Genomic DNA, 17,299 nt, shown 5'->3' with positions numbered 1-17,299 from the left:
TACTAGCGGTTTTAGCAGGCCAAAAAGTGGATAAATCCCCAGGCCCGAACGAGATGTATCCCAGGCTGTTGTGTGAGGCAAGGGAGGAGATTGCAGGGGCTCTGACACAAATTTTCAGAACCTCTCTGGCCATAGGGGATGTACCAGAGGACTGGAGAACAGCTAACGTAGTACCATTATTCAAGAAGGGTAGCAGGGATAAACCAGGGAATTACAGGCCAGTGAGCCTAACATCTGTGGTAGGGAAATTATTGGAAAAAATTCTGAGGGACAAAATTAGTCTCCACTTGGAGAGGCAAGGATTAATCGGGGATAGTCAGCATGGCTTTGTCAAGGGTAAATCATGTCTGACAAATCTGATTGAATTTTTCGAGGGGGTGACGAGGTGTGTGGATGAGGGAAATGCTGTGGATGTGGTTTACATGGACTTCAGTAAAGCTTTTCACAAAGTCCCGCATAGGAGACTGGTCAAGAAGGTAAGAGCCCATGGGATCCAGGGTGCCTTGGCGCGTTGGATCCTAAACTGGCTGAGTGGCAGGAGGCAGAGGGTGATGGTCGAAGGTTGCTTTTGTGACTGGAAGCCTGTGTCTAGTGGGGTACCTCAGGGATCGGTGCTGGGTCCCTTGCTGTTTGTGATCTACATAAATGATTTGGATGAGAATGTAAAAGGTATGATCAGTAAGTTCGCAGATGACACGAAAATTGGTGGGGTGGTAAATTGTGAGGAGGAAAGCCTCAGGCTACAGGAAGATATAAACGAGTTGGTCAGATGGGCGGAAAAGTGGGAAATGGAATTTAACCCTGAAAAGTGCGAGGTGATGCATTTTGGACGGACAAATAAGGCAAGGGAGTACACAATGAGTGGTAGGACCCTAGGAAGTACAGAGGGTCAGAGGGACCTTGGTGTGCATGTACATAGATCCCTGAAGGCAGCGGAACAGGTAGATAAGGTGGTTAAAAAGGCATATGGGATACTTGCCTTCATTAGCCGAGGCATAGAATATAAGAGCAGGGAGGTTATGATGGAGCTGTACAAAACGCTGGTGAGGCCACAGCTGGAGTACTGTGTGCAGTTCTGGTCGCCTCACTATAGGAAGGATGTGATTGCTTTAGCGAGGGTGCAGAGAAGATTCACCAGGATGTTACCTGGGATGGAGCGCCTCAGCTATGAAGAAAGACTAAACAGGCTGGGGTTGTTTTCATTGGAGCAAAGAAGGCTGATTGAGGTGTACAAAATGATGAGGGGCATAGATAGGGTAGATAAAGAGGAACTTTTCCCCTTAGTAGGGGGGTCAATAACAAGGGGGCATAGATTCAAGGTAAGGGGCAGGAGATTTAGAGGGGATTTGAGGAGGAACTTTTTCACCCAGAGGGTGGTTGGAATCTGGAACTCTCTGCCTGAAAGGGTGGTAGAGGCAGGAACCCTCACAACATTCAAGAAGCATTTGGATGAGCACTTGAAATGCCATTGCATACAAGGCTATGGACCAAATGCTGGAAAATGGGATTAGGCTGGACAGGGATTGATGGACGGCGCAGACACGATGGGCCGAAGGGCCTCTTTCTGTGCTGTAAAACTCTATGACTCTATGACTAAGTGGCCACCGTTGCAGAACTCCATGTCGAGCCACATGTAGCAAGGCTCGCTGGCCCCGAGGATCTGCTCGCCCTTAAGCATGCCACTCTCGGAGGAGGCATTGTGGCCAATCGGAGCAGCCGGTCTGTGATGGACAGCTGCCTTAACAAATCAGAGCTTCCCGCTATGTGAGTGACAGCTGCCTCAACCAATCACAGTGCTGTCGTTGGGGATCTGCCCACCCGGAAGGTGATGGGCCAATGAAGGCAACGCGTAAAGCTTCGACCGGAGGATGCTGAGAAACTACAGGATGATTTGGACAGGTTGGGTGATTGGGCAGAAGCATGGCAGATGCAATATAACGTGGATAAATGTGAGGTTATCCACTTTGGTGGCAAAAACAGGAAGGCAGATTATTATCTGAATGGCAATAGATTGGGAGAAGGGGAAGTGCAATGAGACCTGGGTGTCCTTGTGCACCAGTCGCTGAAGGTAAGCATGCAGGTGCAGCAGGCGGTTAAGAAGGCAAATGGTATGTTGGCCTTCGTAGCGAGAGGGTTTGAGTACAGGAACAAGGATGTCTTGCTGCAGTTGTACAGGGCCTTGGTGAGACCACATCTTGAGTATTGTGTGCAGTTTTGGTCGCCTTATCTGAGGAAGGATGTTCTTGCCATGGAAGGAGTTCAGCGAAGATTCACCAGGCTGATACCTGGGATGGCAGGAATGACGTATGAGAAGAGATTGGGAACGATTGGGCTTGTACTCGCTGGAGTTTAGAAGAATGAGAGGGGATCTCATTGAAACTTATAAAATTCTGACAGGACTGGACAGACCAGATGCACGAAGGATGTTCCCGATGGTCAGGGAGTCCAGAACCAGGGGTCACAGTCTAAGGATAAGGGGTAGCCCATTTCGGACAGAAATGAGGAGGTATTTCTTCACCCAGAGAGTGGTGAACCTGTGGAATTCTCTACCACAGAAGGCAGTAGAGGCAAATACATTAAATATATTCAAGAAGGAGTTGGATATATTTCTTAAGACTAAAGGGATCAAGGGGTATGGGGAGAAAGCAGGGTCCGGGTACTGAATTTGGATGATCAGCCATGATCGCATTGAATGGCGGAGCAGGCTCGAGGGGCCGAATGGCCTACTCCTGCTCCTATCTTCTATGTTTCTATGTTTCTATGTTTTACAGCACGGCTTTGCTCTGCACAGTCCCCGCCTCCCATGGGCACTGATGGAGTGAACCAATCACTGAGGACAAGGGTGTTGCAGGATAGGATAAGGGCAGCAGAGTTTTGGATGAGCTTAAGTTTATGGAGGGAGGAGAATGGGACACCAGCCTTGAGACCATGGAATAATCTAGTCTGGGGGTGACATAGGCATGGATGATAGTTCCAGCAGCAGATGGGCTGAGGTATGGGCAGATGCAGGTAGAGGTAGAAGTAGGTGGTCTTTGTGATGGAGAGGATATGGGGTCAGAAGCTCAGCTCAAAGTCAAACAGGATGATGAGGTTGCGAACTGTTTGGTTCAGCCTGAGACAGTGGCCTGGGATTGGGATGCAATCGGTGGCAAGGGTACAGACTTTGTTGCGGGAGCCGAAGACATGGTTTCAGTTTTCCCAATGTATAGGTGGAGGAAATTGTAGCTCAGACTGCATATCAGACAAGCAATCTGATAAAACAGAAACAGTGAAGGGTGTAGGGGTTCGCAAAAATCCCCTAAATCCCTGAAGATCGGAAAATATTGGTCCATATCGTGGACGAAGAATTGTGTGATTTGAATTGTCTCTGGGTTGGACAAATGTTTTAAAAGCATACCCAGAATGCGTGGACAACATCAGGACTTTAAGGTTAAAATGGTACCTCTGAGTTTCGAACTGTGTATATTGCAAAGAGGTTTGAAAATGGCCGTCAGAAAAGCATGGCCAAAAGACAAAGGAAAGCAGCTCGAAGTGTCTGTGTAGAGTGGGAGGATCAAGCAGTGGCAGTCAGACCTGTCAATCAAACCAGGGAGTTTCCCTTCTCTGCAGAGGCAATGGCCCAGAAATTCCTGAACGGGGCTTGCAGCGTGTGCAAGCCCCGTATTTACACTTACCCTGCACTACTGACGATCAGCTCCAGGGACGCCTGGACTTGGTGAATGAAAAAGAAGAATCCCGGGCAGCGTATGACGTCACGCCGCCCAGCAGTGCAGCCAGTGCGAAGCCAGGAGCGTGCAGTGTAAGTGAGACACGCCCCTTGAGGTCTCAGTTTCACTGGACACGCCCCCAATGTTTCTGTCAAGCTGCTAAGGATTTTTATATGCAAAGCAGCAGTTTAAATAGGTTTTTGGAAGTTTTTTGAAGATTTTGGTAACTTTTATAAACTTTTTAAAATGTTTACATTATTTTGAGTAATCTGAAGTAGTTTTAAAGAGAATTAAAGCAATTTAAAGACTTTTAAAAGCCCTAAAAGAATTTTTTTAATTCCATTTATTTATTTAGCAATGTCGTCGTCATACGTGTCTTCACACTGTTCCCTTTGGGGAACTGTATGAAGTGGTGGAAGGATTTATGGCCGTGATTAACGCTCATTCCGTGACCGTAACCATCTTTGAACCAGCCATGAGGGCGGTTAGTCCTATGGCGGGAGGGTTTTACGGGCTCCCACAAGCTATACAAGGAGGGGGGGCCACCCACACCCACGGACGCAAATATCCCACTGGATGTCAACCCAGAATTTAGAGCCGGAGCTCCGACTCCACTTGCCGGGACTGTCTGGAGCGGGGTTCGAAACCCTACCCTGATCTGGCCCAGCGGCGGGGATCCTACCGCTATGACAAAGGCCCAATCTGATTAGCAACGTGAAATGGCAGCATAGGGCTCCAGTCACGGGGAGGGAAAAGGCGCAGGAAACGTATGGGTGTCACCTTTTGTGCGGAGTGGGCCTTTTGCGTAGCAGTAAGCATCCCCGCCGCTGGGCCAGAAGGAGTAAGGTTTTGAACCCCACTCCAGACAGTCCCGGCAAGTGGAGTCGGAGTTCCAACTTTAAATTCTGGGTGGACATCCAGCGGGATACTTGCATCCGTGGGTGTTGGTGGCCCCCCCCCCCTCAGATGGGTTGTGGGAGCCCGTAAAACCCTCCCGCCATAGGACTAACCACCCTAATGGTTGGTTCAAAGATGGTTACGGTCACGGAATGAGCGTTAATCACGGCCATAAATCCTTCCACCACTTCATACAGTTCCCCAAAGGGAACAGTGTGAGGATACGTACGATGATGACCTCTTGCGCAATGCACCTCCTTGGACCCTCAGTCACAGATGCGAGGGGGCAAGTCGTGCAATTGTTAAATTTTTCATTTTATTGACATGTAAAATGTTGGCCCAGTAATTCCCTTCCAACTGCGCGAGTACGGTCGGGGTACTTACGCATCTGGCCGGATGAAATGCCGGTTTTCAGCATGCACAGTGCTTTTGGGGAAAACCGGCATTTCCTGTCCTCTGAACGAAGGGGTTCAGAGGCAGAACGCGTGCGACTGCACAGGCAGCGCGTGCGCAGTATAATTCGCCGCTTTCATTACTGCTTTCAGTGAGGTCAAGTCCTTACAACTTACACATGAAAAAAGCATGGGTACAGTTGCTCCAGAGGCTGCGGAGGAAGATATTTCTTATCGTGGAGCTTCTGAAAGTATGTATGTCTGTATATATTCCTCTGCATGTTATGTATATATTCCTTTACTTATGTGTATGAATGTATTATTTAATTATGACTTTCAGAGAAAGTAACTTATTTGAAAATCATAATTAAAAACATACATTCATACACATTAGTAAAGGAATATAAAACATACATACATATACGTAAAGGAATATATGTGGACATACATACATAACTCATTCTCACATTCCATTCACACAGCCACAATTGCTCCTTCTACCTACCGTTCTGAAAACCCTTTTAAAAAAAAAAAAAAATTTTAACTTTAAAACTTACTTAAAATTTCTTAAAATAACTTCCCTCCCTTTCCCAAACAAAAATATTGCATTTCAGAAGCTCCACAATAAAATGTTTCTTCCTCCGCAGCCAATGAACCACTTTACACTTGCTTTTTTCAAGTGTAACTTCTGAGGACTTACCCTCACGGATTTCATGAATGAAATCTACGAAGTTCACTGCGCAAGCGCTGCCTGTGCAGTCGCACGCGCTCGAGGTCTGGAAATGCCGGCGTTCCCCGCATGCGCTGTTCATGCTGAACGCCGGCATTTCCAACGGCCAGATGCGTGAGTACCCCGAGCGCACTCACGCCTTTGGCCGCGAATTTCTGGCCCAATGTTTATTTATTGAAACTGCAGGATGTTGACATAAGGGATTAAACCACTTGAGACTGACCAGAGGACAAAGGGCTTCTGTTTACACAGAAATCCAACCCCATTCAACACCACTTACACATAATGAGACAAATCGAAACTCCGGAAAAGGACTTTTGAAAGAGAACAGTTTGGAATGAATGGGTTTTGAATCACCCATTATTCAGGTGTGTCCACTTTGCTTAGCCCAGAAACTCCGGATGTAGGCGGGAACACTTCAGTCCCAGAATGTAGACACATTCAAACCACTCCGAGCTTTATTTGAATCAGCCAATCACAGCCTTTCTCTTGTGTATTCAAACTTTTGGGCGCCAATTTGCACACAGACCCTTTCAGCGCAAAACAGCAGGAGCTGGCAGGATATAAAGATAGCTCCTGAGAAGCTATCTCTCTCTTACTTCCTTGGACCCCAGGTGAGCAGGTTTCTGACTACTCAGCAAGGCAATCTAGTAAGGAGTTAAAGGGGGTGGTAATTTAAGGGAAATTGCTAAGAGTGTTTAATTAACATTGTAGCCATTTATCCCTTGTTTGTGCCATCTGTCTTCCCCATTTAAGCAATTGTACAGTGATTACTAAAATCGTGTGGTGTAGTTTTCTTTAGTGTAATAAAAGTCGATTTTCTCACATCCAGACCAGTTGTCCGTTTTTAATATATCATTAATTATAAGCCCTCCAGTCAGAACTGGAAGGTGGGGTTTAGCGATTCAAAACCGCTGTTTGGGATTGGTCAGAGGTGCAGTGGCAAAAAGCTGCTTGACCAGGTAAATTACCGTAAACCAGGTAAAGGAAGGTAAATTACCGTAAACCTCGAAAAAGATGCCCCCCTACAAGGGGTCAAGACAGGTGGTGGAGAGCTAGAGCTCAGTGTCATCAGCATACATGTGGAATCTGATTGCATATCTGCAGATGATGTCGCCAAGGGGCAGCATGTATGTGAGGACCGGGAGAAAGCCAAGGCTGAATCCTTGGGACCTTCTGAGATGATATTGCAGGGTTGTGGAGAGAAACCGTTGCTGGAGATGTTCTGGCTAAAATTAGATAGGTAAGAGTAGAACCAAGTGAGGCTAGTCCCACCAAGCTAGGCCATGGAGGAGAGGTGTTGGAGGAGGATGGTGTGCCGATTGTATCAAAGGCTGCAGAGCGATTGAGGAGTGATAATGTACGGTGGTCACAGTCACAGAGAATGTTGTTTGTGGCTTCTGGTTAGGGCTGCTCCAGCGCTGTGAGGGAGACAGACACCGAATTGACTGATTGACACAGGGAGTTGCGGGGAGATGACCACAGATCTGGGAGTCGACACATTTTCAAGGACTTTGAAGAGGAAATGGAGGTTGGAGGTGGGTTGGTAGTTAGAGAGGATAAGGGGACTCACAGTGTGTTTTTCAGGAGGGGGTGATGACGACAGTTTGAAAGGGAGGGGAACAGCACCTGAGGAGAGGAAACCATTTACAATGTCAGCTAACATGGGGGTCAGGAATGGGAGTTGGGTGGTCAGCAGTTTAGTGGAAAGGAGCAAGAGGTAGGACTCAGGGATAAGATGAGCTCAGAGAGGATGTGGGAAAATGGGAGAGATTTTGTTCCCCGACTCGAGTATTCCTTTTCAAGATATGTCCACCTTCCCTCCTGTGTTATTCCTGACTTTCAAACTTTTAACTTTTGAACAATTTGCCTGGATCTATTTTGCCAGTTCCCTTCATTATGCGATCACTTCAATTAGGTTACATCAAAATCACAAGCCCAACCTCCTCAATAGTTCCTCATAACTTGGATTCTGATATGTGGAATAGTGATAGGTGGCCAGAACTGTACACACTACCCCAGATAGGCTCAGAGAAATGCTATACACAGATACAACGTGGTCTCTAGTTTGGACCTCATCCCACTACTAATGTAACCTCGTACATGCAGTGAGCTGATAGTTTCATAGCTGGATCTAACTTTATTCCATAGATTATGGGGTGATACGATAGAGGTGTTTAAAATTATGAAGAAATGGAAAAAAGCAAAAAGAAAAAAGAAAGCCTTTCCTTTCTATAGCGCCTTTCACCACCTCAGGATGTCCTAAAGCACTTTACAGCCAATAAAGTACTTTTGAAGTGTAGTCACTGTTGTTAAGTAGACAAATGCAGCAGCCAATTTGCACACTGCAAGCTCCCATAAACAGCAATGAAATAAATGACCAGATAATCTGCTTTTAGTGATGTTGGTTGAGGGATAAATATTGTCCAGGACACCGGGGAGAATTACCCTGCTCTTCTTCAAATAGTGCCATGGGATCCACCTGAAAGGGCAGACAGGGGCTCGGTTTAACGTGTCATCCAAAAGGCAGCACCGTGCTCCCTCAGTACTGCACTAGAGTGTCAGCCTTGATTTGAATCCAGCCCAGATGGATCAGGAGAAAGTTTTCTCTCTCTCCTGGCTGTATGACCCTAGAGAAATTCGGTTGTTAGCGCCACCGATTAACGCCTAAAGAGGCCGAGAACTGGGGCGCTAGCCAATTTCCGGGCGGGCGCAAGGCGCCTAGCACCTCGCCCCATATTGAGCATACATTTAGCGCCGGTGCTAAATCTTAGCACCCGCTCATGGGCGCAGGCTGATTATGACGTCATTTGAGTGTGCAACGCCTTTTGGGCGCCCCGGACCGGAAATTCAGTGGCGCCCTCCTCCGTAGCGCCTGGCGCTAATAGTAACAGCTTACCTGGACCTTACCAAGTCGCTCTCGGGCTGGGGGAGCGTTATTTAAAGGGGACTGGTGTGGTTTAAAAGCGGCAGCCATTTTTGGAGCACAACTTCCTCGAGAGCTACAAAGAGTTGCTGAGCTGCACACTGAGAGCCATTTGACCACTGAGCCAGCGCAGGCAGACGATCTTCAGCCTTTTGACCATCACCTTGCTGTTGGTGAGCCTTGACAATGGGGAACCTTCCTGTGGGCACTTATTATGGGGGCTGCATTGGAGGGGAACGTCCTGCTGCTGAATCATCTGGAAAGGGCACTGAGATGCTGGGAGAGGGGGGCGGGCATGGCCAGATGGAGGAGGGCCAACAGACGTCGCCACAGCAGACCTTACGCTGGTAGGGTTTTCCGACAGCAGTTTTCCTACATGAACATGCCGGAGGAGCAGTGTGTCAGAAGGCTGCGATTTAGAAAGGAGGTGGTGACTGTGCTGTGCCAGCTGCTTCAGCCAGACCTGCAGCCTCAGATAAGGTGCAGGACATCTCTGTTGGTGGCTGAGAAGATGCCTGCTGGCCTGAACTTCTACGCGAGCGGCTCTTCTCAGGCTGCGCGTCAGAGGCTGATCAGAAGTAGCTTCTAGGCCCTTCTCACGGAATGCTTGCTGCCATTCCAAGAACAGGAATGGAACCGGTCTGATACCCCCAAGCCTGTGAAGGGCAAGATGCATGTAAATAGAAGGCATGGCCATTGTAAATGAAGAAAGTGTTTCATTACACAAAATGTGGTTCCTTCAAACATGAGAAAGCTATGGCAACTTGGCTCTCACACCCGGGAGACTGTCCAAAACATAAATCACATTCCGACCATCTTCCTTGGCCTTGATTCCACTGCGCCAACCAAAGCATCCAATGCCCCATCAGTGAGGCGTTCCGCCCTCTGCCTCACCCTTTCCATGTCTTGCTAGGCTGGTGCACCACAGATAGGCTCCCACCGCTTTGAAGGCCTACAAGGCAGTAAGTGTGTCTGGTGATGCCAATTGACCTGCCCCTTTAAGAGCTGGCCGGCGCCAGTGTGTCTCAGGGAAAGTGATTATTGACAGCACCCTTGCTGCGCCCCGCCGCCGCGAATTTAGGTTGCGCCGCCGGGTTAGCGCCTTAAGAGTAGTGTGCAGCGCCTGATTTAGCGCCGCAATCACCTTTAGGGGCGCTGCAACCCAATATCGTGCTAGGTGGTGCTAAATTGCGCCTGGCGCTAAACTTTGCGCATCACCAGGACTAGCGCCCCAAACGCAGCTATACCGAATTTCTAGGCCTATGAGTTTGGGCATGAGCCCATCATGCAAAAATACCCCTAATTTGGCGCAAAGGGGTAAACTCTCTGGCCTAGAAATTCAGTCGCGCCACTTTTGGGGCGCTAAAGTCGGGCGGTCGCTAAAGTTAGCGCCCGCCGGAAAGTGTAGGCCACTTCGCCGAAATTCAGTAGATTTGGCCAAGGAGTTTGGGCGAGCGCTGAAACTGGCGTTGCACTCCTATCTTTAGGCGCTAAGCCGGCGATGCGGACTGATAACGCCGAGGCTGGGCGCAGCGCAGGTGCGGTCATGTTTTGATTGACAGCAGACACCCTGACGCCGGCCAGCTCTTAAAGGGGGAAGGGTCGACTTTGTCTGCTGCCACGCCCTGGATAGCGGAGCCCTGCAGCTAGGCCTCAACACTGCTGGTGGACCCAAATAGCGCCTGAAGCCATGCAGAAGGCCCGTGAACGAGCGTAGCGCTTCTCAGAGCCTGCCTTGTGGGTGCTGCTTAAGGGTTTGGAAAAGAGAAGAGAGATCTTGTGCCCGGACAGTGGCAAGAAGGCTCCCAGGAGGCAGTTCAGGAGAGCCTGGAGGGAAATCGCCCACAGGGTGTCAGCCACCAGCGATGTCCCCAGGACTGGTGACCAATGCCGCAAGAAGTTCAACGACCTCACTCGGTTGGTCAAGGTGAGTAGCCTTTCCAGTGTCCTCCTCATCCTTGCATGTGCACCTCACACTATGGGCAAAGGGACCTCAAAGGCCTAATGGCCATCCCTCCTCCCGCAGCTATGGCACTGGCATGATCATCAATAGCACTTTCTGCACTTTACACACTGGCCAAGCTATTCGACCATGGGAGGCAGTGCACACAACAACAGGGCACCACACTGGCCAAGCTATTTGACCATGGGAGGCAGTGCACACAACAACAGGGCACCACACTGTACTTAGAGGCTGTCCTTTCTCTTGCAGGCCAAGCTGGCCCAGAATATGAAGAGCCGGAATGTCCCCGGGGGAGGCCGTGCCCAGTTCCAGGAGCTCAGTGAGCTGGAGGAGCGCGTGGCTCGACTCATGCGTGGCCGGGTGGTTGGCCCCGTTGCTATTGGTGATGCGGACCCTGTGCTGGGCCCCAATGGTAAGGACATGACCGTTTGGACCTCTCTCGTTCCCCTTGCGCTTCAGATCTACATCCTTTGCCACTGTCCGACCAATGCGCATAATGCCACCACTCATGCCTCCCTCGCTGACGCCCTGTCCTCACTCTAAAGCTACTCTTGTGCCTTCCTGCTTTCAGCTGGTGAGGAGGAGGTCCATGAAGCTGAGAGTGCCAGTCCCTCGGAAGAGGAGGACGACGAGGACCAAGAGGAAGGCGGCACATCGGGGGAACCCTCATCCGCGCCAGGGGATGGCAATGGAGGGGAGACGTCTTGCCTGGAGGAGAGCCAGGGGGAAGTGTTGCAGGGGGGTGTAGCTCCTGGGCCCAGTGGCGTCCAGGCACGCGGGAAGGGTCGGGCAGCACGGCTGCCTTCTCCCCAGAGGGGGGAAGTGTTGCAGGGGAGGGCAGTTGCTGGGCCCAGTGGCGTCCAGGCACGCGGGAAGGGTCGGGCAGCACGGCTGCCTTCTCCCCAGAGGGGGGAAGTGTTGCAGGGGAGGGCAGTTGCTGGGCCCAGTGGCGTCCAGGCACGCGGGAAGGGTCGGGCAGCTCGGCGGCCTTCTCCCCAGAGGGAGAGTCCGCCCTCCAGTCCGGAGACGGTCCTCGCCCAGGAGGTGCGCCTCCTTGATGAAATGTCCGCGGCCTCGGAGCGGCGCCACAACGAGTTCATGGGGGTTGTGGGACAGATGCCTCAGGCCATTGAGTCCCTGGCTCATAGTGTGGCCGCTTTCGGGGACTCACAGGCCAGGGGTGTCGACCAACTCGCGGCAGCACAGGCCAGGGGTGTCGACCAACTCGCGGCAGCACAGGACGCGAGTCGCGAGTTCATGAGTGGTGCCGTGCAGACACTGGCTGATCTGATGCGGGCACAGACCAGGGCAGTTCGGGCACTCACTTCTGCCACACTCGCGGTGTCACGGAAGCATCGCCAGGGCACCCGCCGCCCTGCTGCAGCACAGCGGTCTGGCCTCCACCAGATTGCTGCGCTTGCTGCAGTGCCAGCCCGGCCGAGTGCCAGTGTCTCTGGCGACCAGCGAGCGCCTGGCATCAGCCAGCTTGCCCCCATTGCTGCAGCCGCCACTGCCACTCCCCCAGCCAAGGTGCGACAAGCTGATGCAGAGACTGATGCTGCCCAGCCACAGCTGCAGCAGTCAGCAGCCGGCCCCTCCAGGGCCGGACCTCGTCTAGGCCGACCCCCAAGGGCATCTGCCGTCACGCAGTGTGCCCCTCAGGAGCCTTCCCCCAGCCTTGCCACACCCACAGGGCCCAGGTTGAGGCGGAGCAACAGGTCGGGCAGGGGCCGGAGAAGCCTGCACAAGGACTCGCCCTCTCGGCACACCAAGTAGAGTGTGTTGCCAACTGTTTTTTTTATATGGGGGTGTTTGTGTTCTGGGGGGGGGGGCTTATTTTGGGAAGGCCGAAGATGAAGGCAAATGTTTTTTTATATGGGGGTGGTTGTATTCTGGAGGTGGGGGGGCTTATTTTGGGAAGGCCGAGGATGAAGGCAAATGTTATTGACAAGTTTTGTTATTCCTCCCCAGGTTGTGGGAGTGAGATATGTTTTTGACTGTTTTTTAGGGGTCTTGTCTGTTTCTCTGTTTCATGTGGGAAGGGCCCTGAGTTTGTTAAATAAAGCTTTTTATTTATTCAGCTTGTCCAGGTGTCATGTTTCAAGTGGTTGTTGCGTTAACCGGCTGAGGGCTTGCGGAGCGGCTGCATTCAGGTGCGTTCATTGCCACAAGCCATTCCCTGACAGGGGGCCTAGAAGTGCCGTTCAATAAGCCGCCGGCGGACGGCCCTTGGACCTTGTGGCTCCCTCCTGGGCTGGTACTCCTCCTCCTCCTCCTCATGGTCCTCCTGCTCGTCCTCCTGAGGTGGTGGTCCAACGTGAGGTGGCAGTGCCTGAGTCCTGCGGATAGCCAGGTTGTGCAGCATGCAGCAAACGACGACGAACTGGGAGACTCTATCCGGCGAATACTGTAGAGATCCGCCGGAACGATCCAGGCAGCGGAACCGTTTCTTGAGGACGCCAATCGTTTGCTCTATGATGTTCCTTGTGGCTTGATGGCTTTCGTTGTATGCCTCCTCCGCAGGGGTCCTGGGCGCGCGGAGCGGGGTCATGAGCCATGTACACAAAGGGTAGCCCTTGTCCCCAATAAGCCATCCCCTTGGTGGAGGCTGTGCCTCGAACATGTCAGCCACAGTAGTCTGGCGCAGGATAAATGCATCGTGGCTGCTTCCTGGAAAGCGGGCATTGACAGCTAGGATGCGCTGCCTGTGGTCACACACCAGCTGTACATTGAGGGAATGGTAGCCCTTCCGGTTGCAGTAATCCTCGGCATTGTCGATAGGTGCCCGCATAGCCACATGCGTGCAGTCAATGGCGCCCTGCACCATGGGGAAGTCGGCGATCCTGGCAAATCCGACTGCACGCTGCTCCTGCCTCTCTAGGGTCATGGGGAAGGAGATAAATTGGTGTCTCCTTGCGAAAAGGGCATTGGTGACCTGCCGGATGCAGCGATGCACGGCGAACTGGGAAATGTTCGCTATGTCCCCAGCAGCGGCTTGGAATGATCCGCTTGCATAAAAGTTCAGAGCCACCGTGACCTTCACTTCCACCGACAGAGACGTCCTGCACATCAGCTGTGGACGCAGATCTCTGTGAAGCAGCTGGCAGATCTCTGCAACCACCTCCCTTCTGAAGCGCAGCCTCTTAACACAATGCGCGGCAGTCATGGTGAGATAGGACACCTGCTGCCGGTATTCCCTGAGTGGGTAAGGCCTACATTGCCGACGCCTGATGGCCCCTCTGCGTCTAGGCATGGCTGGCCCTCTCACACAGCGTCTGCGAGCCCTTCGCACATAATGCTGGAACTGAGGGTTGGAACCCCATGCAGCCCCCATAATAAACTTGCAAACAGTGAAATCACAATGAGTGAAAGTTCCAAGCTCTGGCCAGAAGCCAAAAATACCTCTCCTATGTTGTCCCAAATCAGGAAGGTCTGTTCCTTGGTCTCTGTCCAGAAATCCAAAGCACTAAAGTCATTGCAGCAAAATGGCTGGCCTTTATAGTTCAGTGTAAGTGCCCTTTAATTAGCGCTCCCCGAGGCCCGCAAGGCCTCTGCTGCGTTCCACTTCACAGTTCTTAACAGCGCCACGCCCACATTGGGCGGGCGCCACTGAATTTCCAGTTTGGGGCACACAAACAGCGTTGCACGACGAAATGACGTCATAAGCTGCACGCGCAGCTGAGCGGGCGCAAACACTTTGCGCCGGCGCTAAATGTCAACTGACGTTGGGCGTAGGCGCAGATCGGCCTGCACCCGGGCGCTAAGTGCCTAGCGCTGGAAATCTACCCCTCTTATGGCGCTAACGGCTGGCGGACGCAACTGAATTTCTAGGCCTCTTTCTCACACTCCCAGGGCAGAGCCTCCTCAACTGGGAGCACATCTTTTGAAATTGTGCAGACGAATCAATAATTCCCCATCCACTCATGGATGATTTTCTCGTGTGTGTGCTCCCATTGGATAAGGCTCCACATTGGAAGAGGGCAAGTGTTATATTCAGCCTTTAATTTCCAACCTTAACTCAGTGAAGCTAAATGACGGCTGGTGTGAGGAATAGAAAAGACACACCGATGCATTAGAGGCATTCTTTTCAGTAAGAAGCATTGGTGCAGCTGGGGAGGGGAGGTTAACTCTGCATTCAGCCCACATCATATCTGACCTGGTTTGTAGGGCATGCTGTCAGCCTTGGCTCAGTGGTTAGCACTCTTGTCTCTGGTGTCAAAAGGTTGTGGGTTTAAGTCCCACTCCAGAGACTTTGAGCACACAAACTAGGCTGATGCTTCATTGTCAGAGATGGCATCTTTGGGATGATTTAAACTGAGGTTCCCTCTTCTGCCTTGGCTGGAAGTAAAAGATCCCATGGCACTATTCAAAGATAGAGCACAGAGTTTTAGTGTCCTGGCCAATATTTATTCCTCAACCAACATCTAAAACAGATTATCTGGTCACTTATCTCATTGCTGTTTATGGGACCGTGCTTTGCACAAATTGGCTGCTGCATTTCCTACATTACAACTGTGACTACACATTAAAAGTACTTCATTGACTGTAAAGTGCTTTGGGACAGCCTGAGGCCGTGAAAGGCGCTATAGAAATGCAAGTCTTTCTTTTTTTTCTGTTTATCACTCACACTGCAAGCATAAAATGCTTTCACTCTCCAGGACTGACAAAACCTTCAATTTGAGCTGTACAAAATCCACCAAAAGACGTTGCCGAATTCTCAAAACAACATTGAAACTGAGCGAAAGCTAAGAAAATCAGTTGGTGAGGCAGATCGTCAAACAGTTCAAGGCACATCACCTGCGTGACTAGAAGATCGAGTAAAGGAGAGGTCGGACCTTACCTTTGACGAGGAGGAGGAAGAGGCTCACCAGTTGAAACATCTGAAATGTTCTGTCAAAACTGCACCAAGTCACCGATTGCACCGTGAGTTCTAGTCTTCAGTCTCACTGATGCTCTTTTTATTCTAAGTCTTCGAACCCATGAGTCACGTTGGCTCCAAACTGTTTGACACTCAGTTGCAAGTGCTGTTGCCTTTTCTCTGTCTCGTGGCATTGAGACGACAGCTAGTCTGTGATGTGGCTGCTGGCACATTGCTGGGATAATTGGTTGCACACTGTGTCTCCGCTTCTACTACAATATCTGCATTCAATGTTACTGTAACTTAACTCTTCCTTTTCCAATCAGCCACTTTATTGTAGTGAGCATCTTTTCTCCGCTGTCTGTTCTTGGTGTAATGTCCACTCTTGGCCGGGGATTAAAATGGGATTAGGGCCCCGACTGGTTTCAGGCAGGTTGACTACATTTCATGAGCTTGTTACTAATTCAGTTGGTTCAAGGCAACGTCGTGGCACTGCCATGAGAAGTAGGAAGTGGGATTCAACCCCAGCTCCAGAAACGACTGGGATTGACCCACAGTCCCAGACATGACTGGGATTGACAAGTCCCAGTCCCAGACATGACTGGGATTGAACCACAGTCCGAGACACGGCTGGGATTGACCCACAGTCCCAGACACGACTGGGATTGACCCACAGTCCCAGACACGGCTGGGATTGACCCACAGTCCCAGACACGGCTGGGATTGACCCACAGTCCCAGACACGGCTGGGATTGACCCACAGTCCCAGACACGGCTGGGATTGACCCACAGTCCCAGACACGGCTGGGATTGACCCACAGTCCCAGACACGGCTGGGATTGACCCACAGTCCCAGACACGGCTGGGATTGACCCACAGTCCCAGACACGGCTGGGATTGACCCACAGTCCCAGACACGAATGGGATTGACCCACAGTCCCAGACACGGCTGGGATTGACCCACAGTCCCAGACACAGCTGGGATTGACCCACAGTCCCAGACACAGCTGGGATTGACCCACAGTCCCAGACATGGCTGGGATTGACCCACAGTCCCAGAAATGACTGGGATTGACCAACAGTCCCAGACACAGCTGGGATTGACCCACAGTCCCAGAAATGGCTGGGATTGACCCACAGTCCCAGACACGGCTGGGATTGACCCACAGTCCCAGAAATGGCTGGGATTAGTCCCCCACTGTCCCATAAAATCTTGCCCAGAATTCCAGGCACCAGGAATCATGAGAGGAGTTGTGTTTTGTGTGTTAATGATGTTTTACCTGTTGAATACCCAGCCCATATTACCCTGAGGGACAGAAACACTCACTAACTCACTGTGTGGTGGAGAGAGGTTCGATCACCAAGAGGCTTCAAGTAACTTTTCCACTTTAAGGGGCATTCTCTTCATAAAAAAATATTTGGAGGAGGAGAAAAATGGTCAACCATGAACTATGACCTCATGAGCAAGGGACACGGTGATGTCATTTTTGCTACACTGCCTAGAATAAGGTCCGAAAAGTAAAAGCCCATGGGGTCCAAGGGAAAGTGGCAAGTTGGATCCAAAATTGGCTCAGTGGCAGGAAACAAAGGGTAATGGTTGATGGGTGTTTTTGTGACTGGAAAACTGTTTCCAGTGGGGTTCCGCAGGGCTCAATACTGTTGTGTATGTACCTTTAAGAGAATAACTGGTCTCAGACTGTAGTACCGGCAGTGACCACCCCTGTATAAAAGGCGCTATTAAGCCTCTGTGTTTTTAGTTTCACTATTGACTTCCACCAGTAAAGACTTACTTTGTTCATTCCTGCTGTCCGTGTCTCAATTATTCA

The sequence above is a fragment of the Somniosus microcephalus genome, chromosome 24 (genome assembly GCF_052327205.1).
Source record: "Somniosus microcephalus isolate GS21.2 chromosome 24, FLI_Smic_1.0, whole genome shotgun sequence".
Classification (NCBI taxonomy): Eukaryota; Metazoa; Chordata; class Chondrichthyes; order Squaliformes; family Somniosidae; genus Somniosus; species Somniosus microcephalus.
Note: the sequence above shows the minus strand (reverse complement) of the source record.